The sequence below is a fragment of the Garra rufa genome, chromosome 4, assembly GCF_049309525.1.
Source record: "Garra rufa chromosome 4, GarRuf1.0, whole genome shotgun sequence".
In the NCBI taxonomy this organism is placed as follows: domain Eukaryota; kingdom Metazoa; phylum Chordata; class Actinopteri; order Cypriniformes; family Cyprinidae; genus Garra; species Garra rufa.
In genome coordinates, this window is record NC_133364.1 from 37,312,855 (window position 1) to 37,335,327 (window position 22,473).

Below are 22,473 nucleotides of genomic sequence, written 5' to 3' on the forward strand. Positions count from 1 at the left end.
GTTGCAAAACTTTGCAAATAAAATACATTTTCTGAAAATATGCTTGATTATTTAAGTTTTACACTTGTAGAGCAAATACATAAAGTTAATAAAAACAATAAAGAACATGTTCACCTTACATATTAAAAGTTCATAATTGTAACATAACATTACTACATAAAATGTACATATAACTAAAATGTAATAGTGACAAATCTGAAAGGGTTATATGCACTTAGAAATATTTTGTCAACTTTACCAGAATTTCTTTTGTTCATTCAACTATATTGTTACTTGTAGAAACTACTTAACATGCTTGCGTGGAACCACTTGACACTCTTTTTTTATGTAAGTCCAACAAATCATTTTTTTGAGTGCATGGAAGATGAGACCATACCCAAGGACACAGCTGGGTTACAACAAGCATATCTTTAACTAAAGGCTTTCTCGTGCACTTGTGTTGAGAATGTTTTTGGAATCTTGGTAAAGAGATTTAGAGTTTTTCACCAAGCAGTTGCACTGGAGCCTTCCAATGCTGTAATAATAACAAAGGCAGCATGTGTTCTTCACAATTACCTGAGAACTGAATCTTTTACCCATTTCACCTACACTCCTCCCAGTCCAGTCAATCAGGAGCACATAGAAATTGGTTGTCTTATTCATCCATGGATTATCAAGGAGCAGCCAAAACTGTTGTTAAATTGTCAGCACATTTCTCAGGGTTGCAGGAGTCATGGAGAAAGGACCACTTGGGGAGGTAAACACCTTTAGCTCTGGCCCCCAATTTGCTACTCAGTAGCACCACGCTGTTTTTAAACTTACACTTTATATCTTCCTTTAAGAGTAACAAAAAAAGGAACATGATATTGTAACATAAATACTTAATAGATGATATCAAAGATTGATGAGATCTCACTCGCCGATTGCCAACAAAACATTTGATGCCGTTTCACTTACCATCTGCAGTTCTCAATCATGACTGATATCTTTTATAGCTGGGAGAAACACACTTGTAAAACTCTGGAAAAACAAACTGCGTCATCCACTGTTCACGTAACCCTGGGTTCTTCGTGAAGCTGAGCAAGGTTATCTTTGCCTTACAACCAAAACCACACTTCTTTAGAGACATTCTTCCCAAGTGAGTCCCGTGTAGCAGTGCAGCCAAATGAAGCACGTTGATGGGCACGCTCTTGCTCTCGCTCTGATCGATGTAGTGCACATGGCGTTGATAAACGCACACTCAGTTGTTAATAAAACTTATATTCTGAATGACTATTATGGTATGCATGGGCTAGACTGTCTTTTTATTACTGAAACTAGGTTAAATGAGACTGATACGAGTCCTCTTGCCGAACTTTTACCAACAGAATCTATTGTAATAATGTAAATTATGTGAAAAATAATGCATTTTTTTTATCAACAAGCATGAGGATAATAGGACCCCTTTAAAGAACACTTATTTTAAATAAGAAGTTGATTTAAAAAGTAGCCTGCTCATATAATAAAAAATAAAGTATATTTTGCACAAAATAAATTTGAAATAAAACATATATAAAAATGTAGCCATGTGCAGTAATGTTGAAAACTGAGAAAGTGATGCATCAAGATATCAAGATAAAGTAAACACAAATTGTGTCCCACATTTGCACAACTTAAATGTTCTTTCTCCAATATGAATGCACAACTGATTACTGAAATTGCTCTTTTCTGAAAACCGTTTTCCACACCGAGTAGCACTCCACATTATAGGTCTCTTTGATAAATAAAACTCGTCACACTGAACACATGCAAAATACCTTTCTTTATTGCGAAAGTCTCATGTGAATGTTAACATTTCTTTGGGTTGAAACTGAGCAAGTGAAAAGTTTCTCTCTAGTGTTCTCTACTGGGAACCTCAAGGTTTGTTCTGTTTCTGGAAGTCTTCCCACGGAGATATGACATGAAAGACTTACTCCAATGTGAGTCATTACATGATTTCCAAGTGTTTCCTGTGAAACCCCTTCCACTCTAATGACATTCTTTCTTGAATTGATCCTCAAGTGCTATGGTTCTCATGAGCCAGATACAGATACATTCTCTGAGTAAACATCTGCCGAAACTTCTATGGTTTCTATGTTGACTGAAACTCCTTTTCTTTGGTGTGAATTTTCATGTCTGTTAAGGATCTCTTTTTTAGTGAAGCTCTTTCCACACTGAGAGCATGAGAAAGGTTTCACTCCAGTGTGAATTCTCATGTGCCTGTTAAGGCTTCCTTTTTGAGTGAAACTTAGTCCACACTGCTTGCAGGTGAAAGGGCTTTCTCCAGTGTGAACTCTCATGTGGTAATCAAGGTGTCCTTTTTGGTTAAAACTTTTTCCACACTGATGGCAAGTAAAAGAGCTTAGACCTGTATGAATTCTCATGTGGACTTTGAGATATCTGTGTTGATGAAAACTCTGCCCACACTAAGAGCATGTGTACAGCTTCTCTTTTGCGTGAATTTTTATGTGCCTTTTAAGGATCTCCTTTTGAGTGAAGCTCTTTCCGCACTCTTGGCAGGTAAAAGGTTTCTCTCCAGTGTGTATTCTAATGTGCCTGTTAAGGCTTCCTTTTTGAGTGAAACTTACTCCACACTGTTGGCAGGTGAAAGGGTTTTCTCTTGTATGAATTTTCATGTGGATTTTAAATTTTCCATGTTGATCAAAAGTTTTTCCACACTGAAGGCACTTGTAGGGTTTCTCCCCAGTGTGAATTTTCATGTGCCTACTGAGAATCCCTTTTTGAGTGAAACTTAGTCCACACTGTTGGCATGTAAAAGAGTTTTCTCTAGTGTGAATTCCCATGTGCTTGTTAAGGTTTGTTTTTTGATTGAAACTTTTTCCACACTGTTGGCAGTTAAAAGGGTTTTCTCCTGTATGAATTCTCATGTGGACTTTAAGATTTGCATATTGATAAAAACCCTTTCCACACTGTTGGCAAGTGTAAGGCTTCTCCCCACTGTGACTTCTCATGTGCCTATTAAGAGTCCCCTTTTGAGTAAAACTTACTCCACACTTTTGGCAAGTAAAAGGGTTTTCTCCAGTGTGAACTCTCATGTGTACTACAAGCTTTTCATTTTGATCGAAACTCTTTCCACATTGAACACATGAGTAAGGCTTCTCCCCAGTGTGAATTCTCATGTGCTTGTTGAGGTTTGTTTTTCGATTGAAACTTTTTCCACACTGTTGGCAATTAAAAAGACTTTCTCCTGTATGCATTCTCATGTGGACTTTAAGATTTCCATGTTGATAGAAACCCTTTCCACACTGTTGGCATGTATAAGACTTCTTCCCAGTGTGAATTCTCATGTGCTTGTGAAGGTTTGTTTTTTGATTGCAACTTTTTCCACACTGATGGCACGTGTAAGGCTTTTCCCCAGTGTGAACTCTCATGTGCCTGTTAAGAGTCCCTTTTTGAGTAAAACTTACTCCACACTGTTGGCAGGTGAAGGGGTTTTCTCCAGTGTGAACTCTCATGTGGACTTCAAGCTTTTCATTTTGATCAAAACTCTTTCCACACTGATGGCATGAGTAAGGCTTCACTCCAGTGTGAATTCTCATGTGCTTGTTAAGGCTTACTTTTTGAGCAAAACTTAGTCCACACTGTTGGCAGGTAAAAGGGTTTTCTCTTGTGTGAATTCTCATGTGGAGTTTAAGATTTCCATGTTGATAAAAACTCTTTCCACACTGTTGGCAGGAGTAAGGCTTCTCCCCAGCGTGAATTCTCATGTGCTTGTTAAGGTTTGCTTTTTGATTAAAACTTTTTCCACACTGTTGGCATGTGTAAGGTTTCTCTCCAGTGTGAATTCTGATGTGTCTGTTAAGGTTTTTTTTGTGACTGAACCTTTTTCCACATTGTTGGCAGGTGAAAGGGCTTTCTCCAGTGTGTACTCTCATGTGATAATTAAGATTTCCTTTCCGGTTGAAACTTTTTCCACACTGTTGGCAGGTAAAAGGGCTTTCTCCAGTGTGAATTTTCATGTGGACTTTTAGATTTCCACGTTGATAAAAACTCTGTCCACACTGACGGCATTCATAAGGCTTCTTTCCGGTGTGAATTCTCATGTGCTTGTTAAGAATTCCTTGTTGATAAAAACTCTTTCCACATTGTTGGCAGGAGAAAGGTTTTTCTCCAGTGTGAATTCTCATGTGGGCTTTAAGGTATCCATGTTGGCTAAAACGCTTTCCACACTGAAAGCAGATTAAACGACTTCTAGTTCCTATCTTTTTTCTAATTATTTTTTGTGAGGAAGTCTTTTTAGTCTGTGAGCAACTGAAAGATTTTTCTTCAGTTATGAAATCATTATGGTTCTCGTACTGAACTTTCTCTTCCATTTCATTCAGTTCTTCATTCTCCTCTTTCAGTGCTGTCAGGTCTAATGCAAAAAAAAAAAAGAATTAAAACAGACATCAAAAACATTTTGACAAAACCAGCAACACATCTTTATACACACTTAGCTACTAAAAGAGGTGTAGCATGTAATCTATAAGCATCTAAACTCTTTTAAAAAATATTGTTTCAACTGATCTGGGTCCTCATTTATAAAACTTTCCGTAGATTTGATCGCAAAAGTGTACATCGCACAAAAGCTAGATTTTGCACACGCACAATAGTTTTTAAATTTATAAAAACATTCATACACCAGAACCTGCGCAAAAATATTTCAAAGATTCTTAAAAAGTTGATTCAGTCTTTTTCACTGGCCAAATAGTGTGCTATTATGATTGTTTTAAATAAATAAAATGTATGCCGTATGGCTGAAAAAGTAAACATATTTCAGGAAATTTATATAGAGGAGTTTGGCCTACTTATATTTTGCTGTGAAAATGCAGTTGTCTGATACAAAATTTAACTAATTTTACAGTTTCCTTTCAATTCTATCCTTCAAATACAGAGGCGTGAAAAGGTTTTTATTATTATTATTATTTTTTTGCATGTTTGTCACACTTTAATATGTCAGATCATCAATCAACTTTAAATATTAATCAAAGATCACACAAGTTAACACAACATGCAGTTTTTGAATGAAGTTTTCTATTATGAAGGGAAAACGAAATCCAAACCCACATGGCCCTGTGTGAAAAAGTGTTTGCCCCCTAAACTTAATAACTGCTTGGACCCTTAGCAGCGATAGCTGCAATCAAGCGTTTGCGATTACTTGCGATGAGTCTGTTACAGCGCTGTGCAGGAATTTTGGCCACTCATCTTGGCAGAATTGTTGTAGTTCAGCCACATTGGAGGATTTTCGAGCATGAACCACCTTTTTAAGGTCATGCTACATCATCTCAATAGGATTCTGGTCAGGACTTTGACTAGGCCACTCCAAAGTCTTCTTTTTTGTTTTTCTTCAGCCATTCAAAGGTGGATTTGTTAGTTTGCTTCAGCTTGAGGTCACCAACAGATGGCCGGACATTGTCCTTCAGGGTTTTTTGGTAGACAGCAGAACTCATGGTTCCATTGATCATAGCAAGTCTTCCAGGTCCAGAAGCAGCAAAACAGCCCCAGACCATCACACTACCACCACCGTACTTTACTCAGTCCCTCCAGAAAAACGCGATTATGCGATCGCATGAATCCATGCATAATCAGCCAAAGTCCGCATATTTATGCGGGGGGCGCATTTTTTCAAATACGCCGCACTTTCGCCGCATAAATTGCAGATTTCCCGCACGCAAAATATGCGGGCTTGCATGATTTCATAATCCCTGCATTTTCGGTGCAAAAAGTCACATATATCTTAGCAGAAAGTTGAAAAATTTTACATTTACTTCACACAAGCGCAGCCATTTCCCCTGTTGCCATGGGAACGTTATGAAGTGACGTAATTACGCGACATTATTGAAAAGCTGCAAACTCTGCGATGCCGATGAAACCATGATGAAGCCCGCAAATCGTTCTCATTTGCCAACAAACATAAGCGCAAAAGACCGCGCAAAGCAGTTTCCCAGTGTGTTACATGACAGTGGGGGCAAATTATTTTGCACTCCGTGCAACTGCGTGTTGGACCACAGGCGGAAGTCTACGCTGGACAACCACTTTGCCACTTGTTCGACTCAATGTTTTGTAAGTTTGAGCCATGTGTTTATTAAGGTCTGAAATAAAACAAGATGAGAACTTAAATATTCCCAGCACTTTATGCAATGTAGTATGCTTGCTCATAGGAAGTAATAAGAAATGACTCTTTACATTAAAGTAGTAGCCTGGTGAGAACAGGGTGTTGGGGGAATCACTTTTTTCTCTCTTTTTCATCAAACCGCAGTTTTTGCAAGTTCCCGCAGTTTTTGCAAGTTCCCGCAATTTCATCGCATAAAATTGCATAAATATCCCGCATATTCAATCGCATTTTTTAAGAAAACGTGCCGCATAATCAAGGATTTTTGCCCGCAACAATCACAAAAAAACGCCGCGTTTTTCTGGAGGGACTGTTTACTGTTGGTATGATGTTCTTTTTCTGAAATGCTGTGTTACTTTTACACCAGATGTAATGGGACACACACCTTCCATAAAGTTCAACTTTTGTCTCGTCAGTCCACAGAGTATTTTCCCAAAAGTCTTGGGGATCATCAAGATGTTTTCTGGCAAAACTGAGACGAGCCTTTATGTTCTTTTTGCTCAGCAGCAGTTTTCGTCTTGGAACTCTGCCATGCAGGCCATTTTTGCCCAGTCTCTTTCTTATGGTGGAGTCATGAACACTGACCTTAACTGAGGCAAGAGAGTCCTGCAGTTCTTTAGATGTTGTTGTGGGGTCTTTTGTGACCTCTTTGAGGAGTCATCGCTGCGCTCTTGGGGTAATTTTGGTCAGTCACCCACTCCTGGGAAGGTTCACCAGTGTTCTGTGTTTTCACTATTTGTGGATAATGGCTCTCACTGTGGTTCGCTGGAGTCCCAAAGCTTTAGAAATGGCTTTATAACCTTTTCCAGACAGATAGATCTCAATTACTTTCTTTCTCATTTGTTCCTGAATTTCTTTGGATCTCAACATGATGTGTAGCTTTGAAGGATCTTTTGGTCTACTTCACTTTGTCAGGCAGGTCCTATTTAAGTGATTTCTTGATTGCGAACAGGTGTGGCAGTAATCAGGCCTGGATGTGGCTAGAGTTTGGATTTTTTTTTTTTTTTTTACCTTCATAAAAACCCCTTCATTTAAAAACTGTGTGTTGCATTTACTTGTGTTATCTTTGATTAGTATTTAAATTTGTTTGATTATCTAAAACATTAAAGTGAATAAAAAAATCAGGAAGGGGGCTAACACTTTTTCACACCACTGTACAATAGTATTTTTCAGAAAATACCAAAGGTGTCTGCCTTCACACAATATTAACATCTAATGGGTCATTTGTGAACAATTCATTGCCTCTTGTATGTGACAAGTGAACAAAAGATTTGGTAATCAAATAAGATCCTCATAATATATCTTTGGTTGTATTATAATCATTTCTAATTCATACTACAATCTAGACTGTAAGTGAACTTTTAAAACAATATTTGACTTGGAAGTAGGATCTTCTTAAGCCTGGAATACAGTATACAGCTTTATAAACCATTACAGAAAAAAAGCTGGGCATCACACACTAAATGACAGAAATATACACTACATTTTAATAAGAATCAAATGCATTGAGAATGAAAACCAACCTGTTTGTTCCTCGAAATCTTCTTGTTTGATACTGAACACTTCTTCAATCCTGAAGTCTTGAGTCTCCTCTTTAATAAACGCCATTTTCCTGTGTGTTTGTACACTCTGTAATTGAGATGAGAATATAGTTAACAAAGATAAATAAATGTAAACTCAATGTCAGCGACCTGGTAAGGGATTCAGTCAGAGTGATGGCTAAAAACAAGCAAACAAACTAAAATTCTCAAAAATAGCACTACAAATTAATGAAATTTAGATACACAGTTCATTTTTATTTAATTCTTATTTATATTTATTCCATTAAAACATATTCCGTTTACATCAAAACTTTTGTTTGTTTGTTTTAATTGTTAAACACGTTTGTTGTCGTTGCATTTACAGTGTTTTGACTAGCAGGGACTGTTTTGCGGCAAAACGGTTTCAGTTTCGTTTTTAAAAAGCTCCGTTTCTCTATCACTATCAGGCTACGTTTACATTAATCCGGATACATTTGAAAACGTAGTTTTCATTTTAAAACGCTCTCCGTCCACACTAGCGTTTCCAAAAGTTTCTCATCCACACTGAAACGTAGGAAAACAGCAAATTCGCCTTACTGCGCATGCGTAAAGCCTCCAAAATTATACAGACGTAATAAGTTTTCACGCAATTCTTCTGGCGGGATAATTTACGGAAATATCTCATTATCCACTGACGCGTCTATATCGCGCTCATTCATATTTTATCTGAAAAGCAGTTGTCGTCATGTTTTGCAGGACAGCAACTGTGAGTAAATTTTCCGTCATCATTTTAGGACTGTAATTTGAAGAGTGTACAAGGTAAATCTCTTTAGCAGCAGTGTGTGAATAGCACAGGCACAATTACTGGTGTAAACATAGATATCTATTGGTACAATATGCGTCACATGACTATAAATATGCGTCATCGTTTTCAAAAGCCTCCGTTTTCACAGTCCACACTACAACGTGAAAACGGCGTTTTCTAATTTATCCACTTTGGCCGGAGTTTTTAGAAATAATCGTTTTCTGTGATAAAAACGGGGTTTTCGTGTAAATGAGAGGCCAAACCGCAGGGAAATATCTGCGTTTTCCCTTCGTGTAAACGGGGCCTCAGCCAGTGACCGAGTTAGTGTTTACTAAACTGTTTCACGATATATAGGGAGCGAAATAAGACGCAACTTTGCTGTTACTCATCTGTGGATGCGCTTAGCTTACACAAGATAAAGTTCTTTAATAATGAAGTATTACGGTGGTGACACAAACTATAGTCAATGCATGTCATAGTTCACTACGGCTCGTAATGATTTAAATACTTGATGAATGAAATGGATGAAAACAAACCGTTCCTCAGATCACAGACGCAGGAGCGGCGCAGCTTTGTGACGTCGCGTCTTTTGACCAAAATAAAAGTCTGGTCCACACCAATCACACAAATTCGCTTACAAACAACAATGAACACTTACGCTTCTGGTTTGGCTCTAAATAAGTATTAAGTGCTCACAATTCATAATAACACCTGCGAAGCAGCTTGTGAAATTATTTCATACCAGGATGAAGTTTTTAGTGTATTCATATGAAAGGTTTGGATTTAAAAGGCATCTAACCATTTTATTTATTTGAATCAGAATCTCTATAAAGTCTTGAAAATAAAGGGAAAAAAACAATCAAATATAAACTTTATTTGGTTAAAATGGTTTAGTTACAATATTAAAACACTCTTTTGTTAAATCTTGACGAAAGCTCCCTCAGCACAACATCTAAAGTGCAAAAGAATATTCGTTTACACTCTTTTTTGTTTCCTTCGCGCTGACCCACTGTGCTTTCAACCACATACTCCTCCATGGTTTTGTTCATGATTCTTTGTCGTTTGGATGTTGCTCATTTAAACACACTCAGTCTTACTATTAAAAATAATAAAAGCAGCGCCAACTAAGGAGAGCGAAACATGAATTTATTTTTAAGATTATTATGATTTTTTATTTTTTATTAATGACAGTATTTTCGTAGATTAGTCAGGTCACTTGTACAGAGACATGCATTGCTTCTAAGTTTTTATTTTAGTTTTATTAATATTTTGAATTAGCTTTAATTGTATTTTTTCATATGATTATTTAGTTGTTTATTTTTATTATTTTCACAGTTGTTTTTAGTCAAATGATTGGTACAGATTCTTGCAGTGCTATTTTGGTTTTATTATTAGCTTTTTTCTTTAGTAATTTTTATTTTATGATTATTATTTTATTTTTGTGCTTATTTAATTTTAGGTTATTTTTTTTTTAATGGGCCTATTGTTATTTACGTCTATTTGATATTAAATAATATTTATATAATTTACATTTCAGTTTAGTTTAAGTTTTTATTTCTAGTTAATACCTAATTTTAGTGCTTCAACTTCAGGAAAACTGAGAGTAATTTCTGGAAAACACAGTGGAATGCAATAAATAAATAAACAGATTGCAAGTGTGCGCATTGTTTTAATCACCAGCTGCATTTGGAGGTAGTAAATGCAGTGTCATCTGAGAGGGCGATTTTGTCAGTGTGTGCAATTTACTCAACACATTTTAAGCAAACTTACGGTCGCTGCACAATACTCTGGTGAAAAACTGAAAAGACTGCTTGATAAAAGATGGACTGTGCATCTTGCTACAGTGTCAGTCATTGTGATGTGGACTGGTGACAGCATAACTGAGCCACAAGTTGTGATCATACCTTATATGTGCCATAATATCCGATGTGATGCGGACTTTAAAAACCGACAAAGACTCAAACAAAACCATAAAGGAGTAGCTACATATCACTGTATGTGGTTAAAAGCACAAAGTGGGCCTGTTCAGGAGGAGGAGATACAGAGCGCACAATATGCAAGCCCCGTTGAATAGTGATGACAGAGGACCAAACTAAACATTCAACCACCTGCTTAGACTTTAGATCTGTGGCTGTGATATTAGGCTTATTTTTATTTTTGATGGCTTCCAAGGTTGGCTTCTAAGGTTCATAACAAAAAAAGATGAACTATTAAAAACTAGCCATGTTTTATCTAGTTAATTTCCTTTCCCTTCACAGCGGTGCACATTCGTTCCTCCCTAAACCCGAACTTGTTTTATATCTTCTCAAGGGACAATGCTATAGAAATGAAACTTGGATATATTTTAGAGTAGTCAATGTGCAGCTTGTATTGCAGTGTAGATTTACTATCCTCTGAAAATAACTCAACATACAGCCATTATTGTCAGAATAGCTGATTACAAAAGTGAGTACACCCTTCGCTTCCGGCTTTGCTACTGTTCGGACGCTCTTGCTTACTGCTCCGCGCTTTGCTCCCTGTTTACGAACTTTTCTCAGATTTTTCTAAGATTTTAAACTTCAGCAGATCAGCACAGTGCTCAGACAACACATTTTTGATACAAACATTACGAAAAAGGAGACTTTTTGCCTCCCACTGCCAGCAGCTTACATTCCGGAGATGGGAAAACACAGCTGCTTACTTTCAACAGAAAGAAAATGCCTCTTCTGGAATCTACTTGCTGCACAAACTGCCACAGACTTCTACAAAGGATTGTGATTTTAGAAACAAAGTGACTTGCTGGACTTCCAAAACAGGTGGAACACACAGAAGATCATCATCACAGACCCCCTCAGCATACAGCCGGTGAGTCCTGTGAATCTAGTCAATATCGACATTTTAGAAGTGCAGAGGAACAAGCCAAAACTGATCGACACACAAATCGATGGCACAAACAGGGAGCGAGACCCAAAGGCACTCAAGACATCAGACTGTCAAGAGTATCTCGTATTGCTGCGGTATCAGCCTCTACCCCAGATATGGCTATGACAAGGCTTGCAAAAACTGGTGTTTTACCACCCCCTACCAATTATTGCTCTCCACAAAGATGGCTAAGGCTATTACAGGTCCCTGAAACCGAGTTACACTACAGTGGTCAGGGTCATACAGAGGTTTTCCAAGATGAGTTCCATTCGGAACAGGCCTCGCAAGGGTTGATTAACGAAGTTGAGCACTCGTTCTGTGCATCAGGTGCAGAACCTGGCCTCAAAGAACAGATGGATGAGTGCTGCCAGCGTTGCTTTAAAGGTTGCAGTAGTAGAAAGTAGTGATGCGCGGGTCAGGGTTTTTTTCAACCCGCGGGTCCCGCAATTATGAAATTATTTGGCCCGCCCCAGCCCGCCCCGCAGTACTGTGTCTATTTTTACAACCCGCCCCGCCCCGCACCCGCGACAATTAAATAGACATACTATGCATTGTAATGCAAATGAAAACCGAAAGTGCTTTTCGCCCTTTAAACTGGCAACAATACTGTACGATTATGAATATGAACCATAAATCAAATCATATTAATAACAAGATAATCAGTGGTGTAACGTTAGTGGTGCTGGAAGAAATGTGGGTATATATGCTTCATTTATGAATATCGGTTTGAACTTTCTATTTGAACGCATTCGTTTACTGGATCCTTGGACTGAAAGGTTTAAAGGTTCACTGGTTTAAGGAAGTTCTGATCATGAAAATCTGCTTCTTTTTATTTGTAAGATATTGTGTTCGTTATTATGTACTGTTTAAAATGACTAGGGTGCAGGACGCAGCGGGCGCAATACATTTCAAAGCAAGCCGGCGCCACAGTCCTGACTACATCATTGCTGTCTTTATTGTGTGTTTTTAGCGAATATTTACATTCATTCACATATGACTGGATGTGGTTGACTGTCATGATTTTGGCTAATGCAGGATAATGCGCATCAGAGGAGATTTAAATACGCATAGCACCAGGCCAGCAGAGCTGAATGTGAGTTCGCTTGATGCGCTTGTGGCTGGCAGCGGGAGCTGCTTGGCGCTTTCGTGACGTGACGTGTTGATAACCTTATTAAAGAACTTAATAAAATATGAAAATAGATATTCCCAAATATGTAATATAGGCTATAGGGGATTGCACGCAACATACATTGATTTTTTTAAATTTTATTTTGTTTTTAATGACCCGCCCCAACCCGCCCCGCAAATAAAGTGACAGTTTCTTTACCCGCCCCAACCCGACCCGCGGGTTACCCGCGGGGCCCGCGGGTTATGAGACGACCCGCGCATCACTTGTAGAAAGTCAGCTTGTCAGTGCTCAGACCATTCATCTCACACTGCACCAAGTCGGTTTGCATTGGTGTCGTCCCAGAAGGAAGCTTCATCTGAAGCTGGCTCACAAGAAAGCCCGCAAACAGTTTGCTGAAGACAACCTGTCCAAGAGCATGAATTACTGGAACCATGTCCTGTGGTCTGATGAGACTATAGATAAACTTGTTTGGCTCAGAAGGTGTCCAGCATGTGTGGCGATGCCCTGGTGAGGAGAACCAAGAAAATTGTGTCTTGTCTACAGTCAATCATGGTGGTGATAGTATAATGGTCTGGGGCTACATGAGTGCTGCTGGTTCTGGGGAGCTGCAGTTCATTGAGGGAAACATGGATTCCATTATGTACAATACATTCTGAAGCAGAACATGATGCCTTCCCTCCAGAAACTAGGCCGAACGGCCACTTTCCAACATGATGACAATCCCAAACACACCACCAAGATGACAACTGTCTTGCTGAGGAAGCTGAAGGTGAAAGTGATGGGGTGGCCAATTATGTCTCCAGATCTGAACCCTATTGAGCCCCTGTGGGCCATCCTCAAGCAAAATGTGGAGAAGCGCAAACAACCTGTGCAGTTCTAGTCAATTCCATGGTTAGGATTATTAAGGCAGTGCCAGATAACAATGGTGCTAACACATTATATTGACACTTTTACTTTTGACACTTAACTCAGGGTGTACTCACTTTTGTTGCCAGCTATTCTGACAATAATGGCTGTATGTAGTGATTTTCAGGGGACAATAAATCTATACTGCTATACAACCTGCACATTGTTTCTTTTCTATAGTATTGGTCCTTGAGAAGATCACTTTTGTAACATACTGTATATATCTGTGCCATAACATCATAAAAAATCGGGTAACCTTTTAATTTAACTTAGGGAACAAGGGTTGTTACAGCAACTACTGAAAGAGCTAGCTGATTTAGATGCTCCTGGTTACAGAAACTGTTTAAGAATATGACAAAACACATTATAAAACACATTATCTGGAGAAACCATGATTAAGAAGGTTCCACACAGTCATGAGGGAAAAAATACCTGTTGGGGAGAGACTGGCAATAATGCTGAGGTACATGGCCACAGGACAGACCTTCTCCTCTCTGGAATACACATTCTGGGTTAGTAGGCACAGCAAAGTACCATCTACAGAGGAGGAGTGGATACACATCTTCCCAAGGTTTGTGGAGAGGTGGAACTTCCCACACTGCATCAGTGTCTTAAGGTGCAAGGAAGTCAACATCCATCCTCCACCAAATTCTGGATTCCTCTACTATAACTGCAAAGGTTTCAGTTCAATAGTTATCATCTAGCAGATACAGACCTGAAATTGATTTACGTCAATGTAGGGACAAATGGCAGAGTTTGAGCCAAGTATGGGCTGAGCCAGGCATTGGAAGACAACACACTGAACTTACCACCAGAAGACCTGCCTTGACATCAGACCCCTGTCCCTTATGTTGTCATGGCAGATGAGGCCTTTGGTTTGAAGCCATGGAAGATGAGACCATACCCAAGGACACAGCTGGATAACAACAAGCATATCTTTAACTAAAGGCTTTCTCGTGCACATCATTGTGTTGAGAATGTTTTTGGAATCTTGGTAAACAGATTTAGAGTTGTTCACCAAGCAGTTGCACTGGAGCCTTCCAATGTTGTAATAATAACAAAGGCAGCATGTGTTCTTCACAATTACCTGAGAACTGAATCCTTTACCCATTTCACCTACTCTCCTCCCAGTCCAGTCAATCAGGAGCAGATAGAAATAGGTCGACTTATTCGCAGAGCTTGCAGGAAAGAACCAGAATGTATGTGCCCTACTGCAGCTTCCTCAGAAAGAAACTTGGATTATCAGGGAGCAGCTATTACTGTTGTCAAGTTGTCAGCACAAGGTTTGCTTCAAGCTAGCGGGACCAGGGTATCAAATGTCAGATTTGAGGAATTTGGGTATGTAGAAGTGTTTCAAAACTTTGAATCGAATCACCTGAATTGTCTGATTCGCGGTGAGATCCTAAAAAAAACTATGACCAAAGAATTTTTGAACTTGGTTGATTCTTTTAATTTATCCCAATGTGTCTCTGGACCAACACACTCTCGACTTGGTGTTTTCTTTAGGGGTCTTGATTAATAACATTTGTGTTGAAGAGTCTGCAATTTCGGATCTCATGCCCATTAGGTTTAATTTGACTTCTGTAACAAATCAGTCCTTCTTTCGGTCTTGTGTTATCACTGCTTCTACATCTAGTTTGTTCTCATCTGTTTTTAGTACCACTGAGTAATTTCATATTAGTAGGACTACAGGTTTACCTACTATAGAAATGGTTGAATTCATTTAATCATGTTTGTACTGAGATTTTGGATAATGTTGCACCTTTTATAATGAGAAGTAGAAAGATTAAAAAAGCAACCGTGGTTAAATGATGCTACTCTGAACCTTAGGAGAGTCTGTCGGCCTGCGGAGCGTAAGTGGCTAAGGGATAAGTTACAAGTATCTTATGATAACCTTAGAGATTCTTTATCACAATATCAAGATGCTGTTAAAGCAGCTCGATTTTCTTCTTTCTCGCTAATTATATCTCATAATGTATATAATCCAAGGGTATTGTTTGCAACCATTGATAAGGTGCGGAGTCCTTCTATTAATGTCTTTCCAACTACATCTAAAGATCTAAAGAGAGTTTTTTAAATATTAATACAAGAGGTAGTTGTGAAGGGAGAAAGAACGGTGGAACAGCCATCATGGAGGTTGAGAGAAGAGGCGAGCTGACCCAAAGCAAGACCCAGAAATAACAAATAATACTATGCCCTATGATGTAAACATATCAATAATCTTTCATTTATCTTTTTTTTCTATTACCCTTGCGACATTTCTTTGTTTGCATAGCTTATTTTGTTCCCAAACGTGTGTTGTAAAAACTAGTGAAAATACATTTTAAATTAAGAGTTTTTATTAGTTATGCCATCACAGTAAACACAAATAGCGTCTCACATTTGCACAACTTAAATGGTCTTTCTCCAGTATGAATGCGCAACTGATTACTGAAATTGCTCTTTTCAGAAAACCTTTTTCCACACCGAGTAGCACCCAAAAAGCCTTTCTTTATCGCGAAGTCTCATGTAAATGTTAACATTTCTTTGGGTTGAAACTGAGCAAGTGAAAAGTTTCTCTCTAGTGTGAACTCTACTGAGAACCTCAAGGTTTGTTCTGTTTCTGGAAGTCTTCCCATAGAGATATGGCATCTGAAACCCCTTCAAATCTAATGACTCAATCCTTGAATCAATCCTCAAGTGCTATGGTTCTCATGCACCAGATATGGATACATTTTGAGTTTAAACATCTGCAGAAACTTCTATGGTTTCGATGTTGACTGAAAACTCCTCTTTTCTGGTGTGGATTTTCATGTGCTTGTTAAGGCTTCCTTTCTGAGTGAAACTTACTCCACACTGTTGGCAGGAGATAGGGTTTTCTCCGGTGTGAGATCTCGAGTGTGCTTCAAGCTTTTCTCTTTTGTGGTTTCTCATGTGGAGTTTAAGATTTCCATGTTGATAAAAACTCTTTCCACACTGTTGGCATGAGTAAGGCTTCTCCCCAGCGTGAATTCTCATGTGCTTGTTGAGGTTTGCTGTTTGATTGAAGCTCTTTCCACACTGTTGGCATGAGTAAGGCTTCTCGCCAGTGTGAATTCTCATGTGCTTGTTGAGGTTTGTTTTTTGATTGAAACTTTTTCCACACTGTTTGCATGAGTAAGGCTTATCCCCAGTGTGAATTCTCATGTGTTTGTTAAGGTTTCTTTTGTGACTGAACCTTTTTCCACACTGTTGGCAGCCAAATGGGTTTTCTCCAGTGTGAACTCTCATGTGCACTTCAAGCTCTCCATGTTGATCAAAACTCTTTCCACACTGTTTGCATGAGTAAGGCTTATCCCCAGTGTGAATTCTCATGTGCTTGTTAAGGTTTGCTTTTTGATTGAAACTCTTTCCACACTGAGGACATGAGTAAGGTTTCACTCCAGAGTGAATTCTCATGTGCCTGTTTAGACTTCCTTTCTGAGTGAAGCTTACTCCACACTGTTGGCAGGAGAAAGGTTTTTTACTAGTGTGAATTCTCATGTGGGCTTTAAAGTATCCACGTTGACTAAAACGCATTCCACACTGAAAGCAGTTTAAACGACTTCTGCTTCCTGTCTTTTTTCTAATTATTTTTCGTGAGGAAGTCTTTTTAGTCTGTGAGCAGCTGAAAGATTCTTCTTCAGTTTTGAAATCATGATGGATCTCATACAGATCTTGCTCTTCCGTTTCATTCGGTTCTTCATTCTCCTCTTTTAGTCCGACCAGGTCTAAGGCAAAAAAGTAAACAGACATCAAAAACATTTCAAAAACCAACAACACATCTTTATACACATTTAGCCTCTGAAAGAGGCGTAACGTACTTTTTAGACTCTTTTAAAAAATATTGTTTCAACTGACCTGGGACCTCATTTATAAAACTTTCCGTAGATTTGATCCTAAAAGTGTACATCACACATAAGCTAGATTTTGAAAATTCCCCCTTGAAATTACCACACACAGTCACAGGTCCATAAATATTGGGACATCGACACAGTTCTAACATTTTTGGCTCTATACACCACAACAATGGATTTGAAATGAAGCGAACAAGATGTGCTTCAACTGCAGACTGTCAGCTTTAATTTGCCTCCCACTTGTTAAGGGACCAAAAGTAATGGGACAATTGGCTTCTCAACTGTTTCATGGCCAGGCATGTGTTATTCCCTCATTATCCCAATTACAACGAGCAGATAAAAGGTCCAGAGTTCATTTTAAGTGTGCAATTTGCATTTGGAATCTGTGGAAACTCTCAAAATGAGATCCAAAGAGCTGTCACTATCAGTGAAGCAAGCCATCATTAGGCTGAAAAAACAAAAACCCATCAGAGAGATAGCAAAAACATTAGGCGTGACCAAAACAACTGTTTGGAACATTCTTAAAAAGAAGGAACACATCGGTGAGCTCAGCAACACCAAAAGACCCGGAAGACCACGGAAAATAATTGGTGGATGACTGAAGAATTCTTTCCCTGGTGAAGAAAACGCCCTTCACAAGAGTTGGCCTGATCAAGAACACTCTCCAGGAGGAAGGTGTATGTGTGTCAAAGACAACAATCAAGAGAAGACTTCACCAGAGTGAATACAGAGGGTTCACAAGATGGAAACCATTGGTGGGCCTCAAAAACAGGAAGGCCAGATTAGATCTAAAAAAGCCTTCACAGTTCTGGAACAACATCCTATGGACAGATGAGACCAAGATCAGCTTGTACCAGAGTGATGAGAAGAGTATGGAGAAGAACACCACCCCATCAGTGAAGCATGGTGGTGGTAGTGTTGTGGGCATGGCCGCCAATGGAACTGGTTGTCTTGTATTTATTGATGATGTGACTGCTGACTAAAGCAGCAGGATGAATTCTGAAGTGTTTCGGGCAAACTTATCTGCTCATATTCAGCCCAATGCTTCAGAACTCATTGGACGGCGCTTCACAGTGCAGATGGACAATGACCCGAAGCATACTGCAAAAGCAACCAAGGGTTTCTTAAGGGAAAGAAGTGGAATGGTATGCAATGGCCAACTCAATCACCCGACCTGAATCCGATTGATCATGCATTTCACTTGCTGAAGACTAAACTGAAGGGAAAATGCCCCAAGAACAAGCAGGAACTGAAGAGGCCTGGCAGAGCATCACCAGGGATGAAACCCAGCGTCTAGTGGTGTCTATGCGTTCCAGACTTCAGGCTGTAATTGACTGCAAAGGATTTGCAACCAAGTATTAAAAAAGTGAAACTTTGATTTATGATTATTATTCTGTCCCAATACTTTTGGTCCCTTAACAAGTGGGAGGCACATATGCAAATACGTAAATACCTGAAAGTCTGCAGTTTAAGCACATCTTGTTTGTTTAATTTCAAATCCATTATGGTGGTGTATAGAGCCAAAAATGTTAGAATTGTGTCGAATTCCCAATATTTATCGACCTGACTGTTTGTAGCTTACAACGCATAGTTTACTATACATATTCCCGCCCACGTGACACCATGTTAAACACCGTCCAAATATGAGATACGGACTATAAATGCTATTTGTGCCATACGCATTAGGTTACACTGCTAAAAATCTTGTAGTATCCTTGTTATGCTTTAGAAAAAATATTTCAACAGATTCTTAAAAAGTTGATTCAGTCTTTTTCACTGGCCAAAAAGTGTGCTATTTTTGATTGTTTTAAAATAAATAAAACGTATGCCGTATTGCTAATAAGGTAAACTTATATAGAGAAGTTTGGCCTACTTTTGATTTTGATGTGAAAATGCGGTTGTCTGATACAAAACGGCTTTCATTAAAAAAAAACTTCATTTAAACACTGTGTTGTTTACTTGTGTTATCTTTGATTAATATTTACATTTGTTTGATTATCTGAAACACTAAAGTGTGATAAACATGCAAAAAATAAATAAAAATCAGGAAGGGGGCCAACACTTTCAAACCATTGTACAATAGTATTTTTCAAGAAAATATCACACAATATTAATATCTAATAGGTCATTTGTGAACAATTCATCACATCTTTCATGTAACAAATGAACAAAAGATTTGCTAATCAAATAAGTTCCTCATAACTTTGGTTGATCATTTTCTAATTCATACTACCATCATGACTTAGAAGTAGGATCTTCTCAAGCCTGGAATACAGTATACAACTTAAGATCTGACCATTACAGACGAAAAGCTGGACATTACACACCAAATGACTGAGAAATATACACTACATTTTAATGAGAATCAAATGCATTGAGAATGAAAACCAACCTGTTTGTTTCTCGAAATCTTCTTGTTTGATACTGAACACGTCTTCAATCCTGAAGTCTTCAGTCTCCTCTTTAATAAAGGCCATTTTCCTGTGTGTTTGTACACTCTGCCGTATTTAAGATGAGAATATAGTTAACAAAGATAAATAAATGTAAACTCAATTCAGTCAGAGTGATGGCTAAAAACAAGCAAACAAACAAAAACTCTCAAAATAGCACTACAAATTAATAAAATGTATATTTTTATTTAATTTTTATTTATATTTCATTACAAAATATTCCGTTTTCATCAAAACGGTTGCTTTTTTTAATTGTTAAACTTGTAATTGCGAAACATGTTGACTCGCAGGGAATCGTTTTGCGGCAAAAACATGAAACTAGATGTGAAACAAGACACAAAACATAAAAAAAAAAAGACAGAAAACCCAAAACAAAACTAAAGTAAACAAAACAAAACATGCCTACAAAAAAGAGTAACATAAAACAAAAAATAAATAAAAATAAAAACCAAATACAAAATGAAACAAAACAAAATGTAAAACCTAAGACAAAACAAGCAGAAAACAACACAAAATGAAACAAAACACATATGAGTTTTAAAAAATACACTAAAAACAAGACGGCAACACAAAACAAAGCATAAAAACCACCACAAAACAAAATGACAAAACAAATAATAAAACACAAAACAAAATGAAAAACCCAAAACAAAACAAGCAGAAAACAAACAAACAAAAAAAGCAGAAAAACACAAAACAAAGCACAAAGAAACAAAGCAAAATGGATTACAAAAAAACAAAACAGAAACTCAATTCAGTCAGAGTGATGGCTAGAAACAAGCAAACAAACAAACAAAAATAAAATGTATATTTTTACTTAATTCTTATTTATATTTCATTACAAAATATTCCGTTTTCATCAAAACGGTTGCTTTTTTTAATTGTTAAACTTGTAATTGCGAAACATGTTGACTCGCAGGGAATCGTTTTGCGGAAAAAACATGAAACTAGATGTGAAACAAGACACAAAACATTAAAAAAAAAAGACGGAAAACCCAAAACAAAACTAAAGTAAACAAAACATGCCTACAAAAAAGAGTAACATAAAACAAAAAATAAATAAAAATAAAAACCAAATACAAAATGAAACAAAACAAAATGTAAAACCTAAGACAAAACAAGCAGAAAACAACACAAAATGAAACAAAACACATATGAGTTTTAAAAAATACACGAAAAACAAGACGGCAACACAAAACAAAGCATAAAAACCACCACAAAACAAAATGACAAAACAAATAATAAAACACAAAACAAAATGAAAAACCCAAAACAAAACAAGCAGAAAACAAACAAACAAAAAAGCAGAAAAACACAAAACAAAGCACAAAGAAACAAAGCAAAATGGATTACAAAAAACAAAAAAGAAACTCAATTCAGTCAGAGTGATGGCTAGAAACAAGCAAACAAACAAACAAAAATAAAATGTATATTTTTACTTAATTCTTATTTATATTTCATTACAAAATATTCCGTTTTCATCAAAACGGTTGCTTTTTTTAATTGTTAAACTTGTAATTGCGAAACATGTTGACTCGCAGGGAATCGTTTTGCGGAAAAAACATGAAACTAGATGTGAAACAAGACACAAAACATTAAAAAAAAAGACGGAAAACCCAAAACAAAACTAAAGTAAACAAAACATGCCTACAAAAAAGAGTAACATAAAACAAAAAATAAATAAAAATAAAAACCAAATACAAAATGAAACAAAACAAAATGTAAAACCTAAGACAAAACAAGCAGAAAACAACACAAAATGAAACAAAACACATATGAGTTTTAAAAAATACACTAAAAACAAGACGGCAACAAAAAACAAAGCATAAAAACCACCACAAAACAAAATGACAAAACAAATAATAAAACACAAAACAAAATGAAAAACCCAAAACAAAACAAGCAGAAAACAAACAAACAAAAAAAGCAGAAAAACACAAAACAAAGCACAAAGAAACAAAGCAAAATGGATTACAAAAAAACAAAACAGAAACTCAATTCAGTCAGAGTGATGGCTAGAAACAAGCAAACAAACAAACAAAAATAAAATGTATATTTTTACTTAATTCTTATTTATATTTCATTACAAAATATTCCGTTTTCATCAAAACGGTTGCTTTTTTTTTTAATTGTTAAACTTGCAAAAAACGTTTGTTGTATTTACAGTGTTTTGACTAGCAGGGACTCGTTTTGCGGCAAAACGGTTTCAGTTTCGTTTTTTAAAAAGCTCCGTTTCTCTATCACTATCAGCCAGAGACGGAATTCGTGTTTACTAACCTGATTCACGATAAATAGAGAGAGATAAGACACAACTTTCTGTTACTCATCTGTGGATGACACACGATAATGCTCTTTAATAATGAAGTATTACAGTGGTGACACAAACTATAGTCAATGCATGTCATAGTTCACTACGGCTCGTAATGATTTAAATACTTGATGAATGAAATGAATGAAAACAAACCGTTCCTCAGATCACAGACGCAGGAGCGGCGCAGCTTTGTGACGTCGCGTCTTTAGACCAAAATAAAAGTCTGGTCCACAATTCGCATACAAAAAAAAAACAATGAACACGAACGCTTCTAGTTTGTCTTTAAGTATTAAGTGCTCACAATTCATAATGCCAGCTGCAAAGCAGTTTGTGACATTGTTTAAGTCCAGGTTGTATTTAAAAGGGATCTAACCATTTTATTTATTTAAATATGAATCTCTATATAGTCCCAAAAATAAGGGCAAAAAAACAATCAAATTTAAACTTTATTTGGTTAAAATGGTTTAGTTACAGTATTAAAAAGCCTT

At 37.2% G+C, this 22,473-nt stretch overlaps 1 pseudogene; it reads right to left on the minus strand.

Annotated features, from left to right (window-relative positions):
* Positions 1 to 1,813: 1,813 nt before the first annotated feature.
* LOC141333995 (uncharacterized) lies at positions 1,814 to 22,137 on the minus strand (annotated as a pseudogene).
* Positions 22,138 to 22,473: the final 336 nt, after the last annotated feature.